Source organism: Mastomys coucha, unplaced genomic scaffold (genome assembly GCF_008632895.1).
Source record: "Mastomys coucha isolate ucsf_1 unplaced genomic scaffold, UCSF_Mcou_1 pScaffold17, whole genome shotgun sequence".
Classification (NCBI taxonomy): Eukaryota; Metazoa; Chordata; class Mammalia; order Rodentia; family Muridae; genus Mastomys; species Mastomys coucha.
In genome coordinates, this window is record NW_022196899.1 from 2779891 (window position 1) to 2789047 (window position 9157).

The following is a 9157-nucleotide window of genomic DNA, read 5'->3' on the forward strand; positions in this document are numbered from 1 at the left end:
GGGAAATCAAAGTGTTTCAAATGTTCAAAGAGAATGTTTGGAGATTTTATAATGTTTAAAATTAGTGACATTTTATCCATTGAAAATTATATGATGAATTGTCATATAGACTTAACAATATCTCTATTTCAAAAGTACCCTGTTGTTTATAATTAAATTCTAATATATCCATTGAATTTAACACCTGCAGAGAAAGTTGTATTAAGTTGATAGATTGTTTAGACCTTTTCCTCCCAGACAAGAGTCAACTAGCTTAACAATAGTGTAGAGGTTCAGAGAAAAAAATGAACTGGAAAAAAATAGTAAATTTATACAAGAGAAAAGAAATTTAGTAAAATATTAGGCCATACACACACCAAAAATAAACAAACACCTAGGAAATAATTTGAAACAACCCCAAACTTTTAAGAATTCGCTGTATGATAAAATGTGTAATTTCAAAAAATAGACACAGATATTACACTTTAAAACCATTGTATTTAACTCAGTTGATATAGCTATTTACCTTTTCCTTCTTAAAACGTTTTCTTTATTTGTCTCTGCTGGGTCCTTTATCTATGATATCCCATCGTATTAATGTACTAAGGTGATATAAAAATTTCCCAAGTTTATTTGCTTATATGACAGAAATGCCTTTTCTAATATCTGTAGACCGATGCCCTTAAATGAAGGCAGCAAATGTTCACAGAGTGCTCTCTTGTCGTGTAGATCACTGGTGGCCTTAATGTGTCTTCAGGTTACAGAAAGGCAAGTTTTGTGCCTCCTCTTTCTCTGAGGGTGCAAATGGTGAACAAGCGACTTTTTCTTTTCTTTGTGATATCATTTACCCTCTATCTCTTAACCTCAAACTGTGTCTCTAGATTCCTTTTCATAAGAATTAGGACTTTACTATATAAACTTGGGTACAGAAGTAGACGTAACTTCCCTCTATATCTCTGGCATAAAGTTATATCTGTTTTTTATCTTTTAGTTTCTCTCTCTCTCTCTCTCTCTCTCTCTCTCTCTCTCTCTCTCTCTGGTCTGTAGCAGCTGATTTTCAAGCTATTGTGCAAACCTAGTAAACAGGAACATCTCATAAAAACACCCGGAGGCCAGGAATTTCCGTTGAGCTTAAGGTCAGGAAATTTCAAAAGAATTCACTGAGTAACATCCAGCCTCAGAAGATGTCCCAACTGCAGGGAGTAAAGGTTCCAGGAGATGTCCCTACATCTGGCAAAGGATCTCTGACAACCCCTTCTGGGTGCCAGATATCACCTCACCTGGGGCCATCAATGGACACAAAGAACAATGGGCTCCACCAATGAGAGATAACCAACTCATACTGTTATCTAATACCTATATTCTGAAAAAGTATAAAGAGTGGGTGCTTTTGTTCTTGGGGGGTCACTACCTCTCCTTCATGTCTAGGACAACCCCAGTGCACTGGGACAATAAAAATCCTCTTGCTTTTTGCATCGATCCAGGCTCCACATGGTTCACTCAAGGGGTCTCCGGTAAGCTAAGGCTCGTCAGAGTCTTACACTATGTCCCCATCTTTCCCTGTTTCTAGTGATCATAATTCAGTTTAATTATCTTCCATCCTGCACCAGGGTACAGAGTGATAAACAAAATATGCTCAAATGACAGAAACACACATTCAAGATCAACTTAAAAATAACGTTGTCATTTCTTCCTTTGATGTTCATCCAGGGTCATAGTCCCTTACATGATCAACTATCTCATCATGAGAAACAACTTAAGGACGAGACATATGGCACAGATCTGAGCTAGTGAACTAGAAATCAAGAAGCCCAAGTATAGATGTAAATCTCCTTCCGGCCTATGGAACATTCAAGGTAGGAAATTTTGAGTATGAATTTTGACTGAAACTTTGTTCAAGAGATTGAGAGAGATTAAGCCAGAAATATTGAACTAAGCTATACTTAGATTTCTGATCTATGCAAATTGTAGTAGAAATTAAAAATTCATTGGTCTAAACATTAGGAGGTACCCTGTGCCTGGTTCTGAGACTTTTATATATTTTCTGAATGTGTCTCTAGTACTACAAGGAAAAAAACAACAACAATTGACAAATAGGATCTCAGGGAAATGAACAGCTGTGTGCAGCAAAGGAAATTGTCAGCAGAGTGAAGAGGAAGCCCCAAGAGTAGGAAAAAATGCCGTATTCACACAACAGAAGATTAGTGTCTACAACATACAAACTCCAAATATCCTGAAGTCAAACAACCAATTTTAAAGTTAACAACCAACCTGGACAGAGAAATCTTAACATAAAAAAATAAAAATACTTTAAGCAGACATATGTAAAATTTCAGCATCATTGGCCATCAAGAGAATTTAGACTTAAAACTAGTTTGATATTTCATCACACCCCCCATCAGAATAGTCATTATGAGGAATTTAAACGACAAGTTCAGGGATCAATACATTAAAGTGGAAACCTTAGACACTGTGATCTTTCATAATATATGTGTCCAAATTTGAAATATGTCACTTTGTTTTTTAACTTGTAGTACATTTACAAAGCCCAGGCTCTATATATAGGTTAGGGGGGGACACTAATTGAGAGATAGAGGACCATAGAATGTAGCTAAAATTAAATAAAGAAGAAAAATTCAAGTAAGTCATGTGTTGATGGCAGGGAAACAGGGAGGTGGAGAAAGAGTTGACAATAATGAAGGATTTGGCTTTAAACTTGATAAATCCAATTAGAAAAAAATTTACTTCAGTAGTTATCATAATGTTCTCTATCTGAATAGAGACACAATGATGTTGTTTGTGTGCTTGTGTTATTTACCAAGCTTAAAATACAAAGGGAAATACTCTGCTACAATTAAAAGTAAAATATAACGATTGCTCTCAAGTTATCCTGATACAGATGGGACTTTTTCCTCCTGTATCTTTCACAGACAAATGAAAATCGAGCGTATAGATACCCCAATTACTATAATAATAGCATTATTGTTAATTATTTTTTTAATCCTTAAAAATGATTGCTCCATTAAAAAAGTTTAAAACGAAAATCTAAGACACAGTGAGACACACCTTCAAATCCACTAGCCAGGAGGCAGATGCAGGTGATTTCTGTGACTTTATGACCAGCCTTATCCCATCACAGGTATACGCAGGAAAATCATGTCTCAAATTAAATAAGTATTTCTTGTTTATTAAATAACAATAAATAATAAATTGATAAATACATAAAAATTTTTTACATGTATTATGAAATTTTAGTGAGTTCAAAATTCTGTATTGCGGTAACAGTAAAACATTTTATTATAACTAATAACAAGACTTAGAAGACCTTTGCATTTGTTCTTATGAAAGAGATCAGTTATTGCTTTCCTACCATCTACTGTTCTTAATTTCACCTACTAATATACCATTCAGTGATATTTATCTCATCTATTTCTATTTAAAACCTATGTAAAGTAGAGAGCATAACAGCAGAAAAGTATAGGGAACCTGTAGTAAAACATGTTATATATAACAGTCTGCCCTTGAACTCAAAGATTATTTTGTAAGTAATAAAATGTTATAAATTTTATGTACTAAGTATTAGAAAAGCAGAAACCTAACTGGTTCTCACTTATAAGTGGGAGAGGGTGGGGTGGCAAGCATGGGGGGAGGCAACAAGGGTTTGTCCTTGTTGTTTTTGTTTGTGTGTTTGTTTGTTTTTTGGAGGGGAAACTGGGAAAGGAGAAATCATATGACATGTAAATAAAGAAAATACCTAATAAAAAACATTTTAAGTAAATAGAATTAAAAAACATATTTTAAGTAAATAGAATTTGAAAAAAATTCCAATTCTATTGACTTTAGTAGTTTATATATTGAATATCAGTTTTAACCTAATGAACACATGATGCCAAATATCTCGAAACTCTTTGATGCTATATAATAATGGTACTTCTGATTTTTCATTAACGACAGGATTAGATTCTATTTATGATAAGTTCTACATATTTATTAATGTCAAAAGCATTGAAGGTAGTGAAAAATAAAACCATTACAAAAGATGTATCTAACAAATATTTATTGAATTTTCTATATGTGCTGTCTGTGAATTTGTGTGTAGGGACTAAAGAAAACCTAAAGTTTTGATTTTTAGGCTGTTTTGCCTTACTTAGTCATTAAGCAATCAACAAACAAATTACATGATAATATTTAGAAGGTGTTGTCAATTGCTATCATCAGTTAATATTAACTAAGTGGTAAATGGAAAGCTGTTCAATGGAAAGGAAGGCATGAATGAAAACTTTGGGAAAAAAAATCTTCATAGAGGTAAGCATATACAAAGAAAAGAATGCTAAAATCATGAAACCTGTGGTAAGTAGATTGAAGGGTGTAGAATTTCCAGAACTTGATGATTCAATGAAGGAATAGAAGGGACTTGGCAGAAAAAGAAATGACCATTGTTTGTAACTATTTACCAGTCTCAAGAGTCTTGTTTTCACTTAATTAAAATTTGCGAAGTCACAGTCTGGTTTTTTGTTGTTGTTGTTGTTGAGATAAGGTTTTGCTTCTTTACTCAGGCTTCTCAAATTTAAGAAATCCTCTAGCATTAGATTCCAAATTTCCAACTGTATTGTCATCGCATCAGCTTGTGATCATGAGTAAAATGATATAAATAGATGTTTTAATTTTCAATGTTTTAAATTATTCGTTTCTTTTATGATAGTGGATCATAAGGCCATGGACACAGAGAAGAAAAGGATAAACTTACAAGCTTAGCATAAACTTACAAGTCACATTAGCTCAGTTTAGCATATGGAACAGAAGGGCAAGAACAGAAGAAATGGGTTGGATTATGGGCATGTTCTAACATATACTTGATATGACTGAATGTAGAATGTAGTTAAAACAGACAAGACAAGGTAAAGAATGATTGAATCTCTGGCAGTAACCAAATAAAGCAAAATTATAGCAAAGCAGATTGAAGAATGAAAATTATTATTTTCAAATATATTTGGACCTTCAGGTTGAGGCATACAAGAAGCAGCTGAATACGAGAATTTAGATTGCCAAATGTGTGTCTGAACTAAATACGAAAGGTAGAAAATCACTAATATATGCACATTACTAAAATTATAGGCAAGTTAAAACTACATTGAAATTATCTTTCACCAAGTTGAAATGACTATCATCCAGAAAACAAAAAAGAAAGACATGCTATTAAGGGTCCAGAAAATAAAGATGGCTTATACACTTCTTTTGGGAATATAAACCAGTCCATTCTCCTTGGACACAGCAAGAATGTTGTTTAAAAACCCAAAGGTAGAACTACTATATTCTCTAACTATATTACCCCTTTGTATAAATCTGAAGGAATTTCATTCTTCATGCCACAGGGATGAATTCACAGCTCAGTTCATTGTTCCTCTACATACAATAGTCAAGCTGTAATCAGCCAAGAAGCCCATCAACAATGAATACATATGGAAATGTGAAAATGGGAGGGTTTTTTTGCTGTTGTTTTGTTTTGTTTTTTTGTTTTATATCAGCACATGTGGGTATTTTTCAGGCAAGAAGATTAAACACAAAATTACAACAATTGTGTGTGGAGTGACTTGGATGGAGACTTGCATCCATAACCATGGAATCTAAAATTTTAAAACACATGTGTTATGGTTAACCATAATTAACTGTCAATTGTATGCAATTTAGAATACCTATGTAGACAAATTTCTGATCAGTGCTGGAGATATTATCTAGATTAGGTTAGTGGAATTGGGAAGACCCATTCAAAGGTTGGAAATACCACTCAAAGGGTAGAGGTTTGAGACGGAATGAAAAGGAGACAAGCTGAAAACACTCCTTCCTTCTGAGCTTCTCACTGTGTGTGCTTCATGATTCTGCTGTCTGGAATCCCCTGCAACGATCCTCTGTACTCTCAAGTATGAGTCAAAACAAGCCCTTCTCTCCTTCAGTTATTATTTTAGCTATTTAATCATGTGTGTAAATACAGTATAGTTAAATAAATAATACCAATTGAGCCAACAATGTTCTCTGCAAGACCCAAAAACCTTCTAACAAAAAAACCAACACCAGGCATGAGAAGTCCTCTTTTGAGTTTTTCAAGGTTGTTCAAAAGACTGCCAAAACAGAGGTCATGGCTATTGTCCTTGGTTAATCCCCAGATGTTGAAAATAAGTGTCTTAGTTCAATTGCTGTGAACAGATACCATGAGCAAGGCATCTCTTATAAAGGCAACATTTAATTGGAGCTGGCTTACAGGTTCAGAGATTCAGTCCAGTATCATCAAAGCAGGAGCATGGCAGTGTTCAGGCAGCCATGGTACAGGGGAAGCTGAGAAAAATACATCTTTATCTTCAAGCCTCTAGAAGACTGATTTCTAGCGACCTAGGACTAGGTTATTAAAGCCCATGCCCACTTAAGTGAGACACTTACTCCAATAAGGCCATATCTCCTAATAATGCCACTACCTAGCCTAAGCATATAAAAACCATCATAGTAAGTCTCTATTGCTGAAGACATGCATTTCAGTCACAGGTTGCAGAGGTCCTTGAGTTGGAACTAAGCTAAATGCCTCTACCCTGAGAACTAACACATACCTATGCACATGGAACAGAAAGTTCCATGCAAGATTCCAAAGAAAGGGAACAACCTTCAGTCCTATCCAGGTATGACATGAGACCTATGAATCGAAATCAGAAGAAGGACCAGAATGGTAAATAATCCTAAGAGTTTTGTTAGTCCCAAATGAAGTTTGACGGTAATCAATAACTTTCTGATTGAATCTAACACCTGCTTAACAAGAAAAGTAGTATTTGGTGCCAGAAAATGAGCCAACTACACAGGGCTAGTGAAATAATCAATCTTGGTAGAGACCACGCAGCAGACATTTTACTAAACCAGGCTAAAACCTAACTGCATTCTCTATATTTGTCATTATAGCTATTGATAAGTGTAGTCCTCACCCTGCACCAAGCTAATGTTTCTTTGCAAGAAACAGAGGCCATGAGAGATACAAGCAAGCAGTCAAAATGCAGTGTTGTAGAGCCCTCTACAATTCCCACACCGAGGTTCAGTGATCACCGTGGGAAACGAGAGAAGACGTGTTTAATGGCCTGAGGAGCGGGATGCTTTCTGTGAGATTCTGTCTCCTAAGGAAGTCATAATCTACACCCATAAATTCTCACTCGCATGACAAAAACAATAGATATGATGAAATGGAAGTGAAAGTCACAGAAAGACTCATCCCCCCCCCCCACTCCAGAAAAATCTACAGGCGTCTAAGGGATACTGAAAGTAGTGAAATAGGCTTTCCGATGGAAGAGCATACCAATTTGTTATCCAATACTAAACATTGAGCCCTAAAACATCAGACAAGGAACATCCAGAATGATCAAGTTGTACTTATATCAACAATTAATGAAGAAGGGCATGAATTTTAAAAAAGAACAAGGAGAAATACTCCTTGAGAAAGTTTGGAGGTAGTAAAAGGAAGAAGTAAATTATGTAATTATATTGTGTTATATTTTCAAAAAGTAAAAGTATGAATTCAAAAAATAAAATAAAGCATATGTGTGTAGTGCATGTGTGTATATATATATATATATGTGTGTGTGTGTGTGTGTGTGTGTGTGTGTGTGTGTGTGTGTGTGTGCATAGGTATGTGTGTTTTTAAAACACTTTGTTACTATTAGCATCTCATGTACATTAGATGGAGATGAGACTTATGAGAAATAAATATAGCTCTCACTGCTCATATAGAAGCTTCCCTTTGTATAAGATGGAGACAATCACACACACACACACACACACACACACACACACACACAAAATAACCCTAAACCAATCAATATACAGAGAACAACTGATCATGCCGCCAGGTCTAATGGAAATATTTACAATACAACTCTTGGACCAAGTACATGGAAGCGGGAGCAGAAGACTGAAGGAACCATATAACCAGGAAATCTGCTGTGAGGTTGTATCTTTTTAGAAACGACAAGGACGCTATACCTAGGATACCTCAATAGGATGCTTCCTGAACGAGGCCTGAATAATGGCATTGTTAAGTGAAATACTAACATCTCAAAAGCCTCTATCCTTAGACAAAGATCCCTAGGTCCTCACTACTGATGAGAGTGGTAAGATTAGTCTCTTACAGAGATGAGTCGCCTAGTTGCTTATTCTTTACTAAATGCTCAGTCCTGAAATCATATGCATACAAGCACCATTCAACAGACTCATCTGGCCTCCCCACCATCATGTTATGTGACACTGGAGGGGAAAGACACCCAGATATCTGCCCTCTGCCTCACAGCAGGCCCATAGACACAAAGAATCAGGAAAGCTGGCTCCCTTGTCATGATAGTTGGAGATCTAGCCCTGCCCATCACTGGCTGTAGCACATGAGAAAAAAAGCAATCCCTGAACCTCACCAGAACAACACAGTGAAATGGTCCTTGAGAATAAAGGGAGGCATGACCAATCCCTAATGGTGAAAGTGGGAGAGCTAGCTGGTCCAGCCCCTTGCCAGCTATAGCACATGGGACAGTGAACTCTGTACCTCCAGTGGACAGGACAGTGGAGCTGGCTCTGCAGGTGTGGGTGCAGATGAGCTGATCCAAGGGCATGGGAGCAGGAGAGCTGCCCCTGATTCTTACTGGTGGTAGCGTTGGTTGGTCTAGCTGGAGCAGTGCTGGAGAGCTTGCCCTGGTGGTGGATATTTTAACTTTAACTTTTAACGCACTGAGCAGTTCAGCTACAACCCAGGCCCAGATCCAGGGCTTTGAGTTGGCCCACTTCAAAATCTATATTATCTGTGAAATATTGGGGTTTCTGAAAGGGCCAAGCCTGCTGACCCAAAGCCTCAGGATCTCTATTACACAAGAAAATAAGGAGTTCAGGTAAGGATTCAGTATTGATGATGTCATAGAAGCCAGAGACCTAGAACCAGACCAATAGCTCATTGCAATGAACATTTGCAATTGAAGATGTGTGGACAAAAGGATATACTGTGGGATGTTTTCTATGCTTCATTTTATTTTCTTTATATCTTTGTTTGGTTTTTATCTTCTTGGTAGAGGTGGGATTTACAAGGTGGAAGGTAGATACAAGACGACAAGAGAGGAGTGGACTGGGATGCATGATGTGGGACTCACAAAGAATTAATACAAAGTTAAAA

The 9157-nt window shown here is 36.3% G+C and overlaps 1 long non-coding RNA gene across 2 annotated transcripts in view; it reads right to left on the bottom strand.

The window, feature by feature from the left end:
* The window catches only part of LOC116094923, an 83411-nt gene extending 74557 nt beyond the window's left edge, over positions 1 to 8854 (bottom strand). For both annotated transcript variants that reach the window (XR_004120359.1, XR_004120360.1), the window contains exon 1: positions 8540 to 8854. This is a non-coding gene — a long non-coding RNA (uncharacterized LOC116094923). The remainder of the gene's footprint in view (positions 1 to 8539) is intronic.
* Between the last annotated feature and the right edge of the window lie 303 nt (positions 8855 to 9157).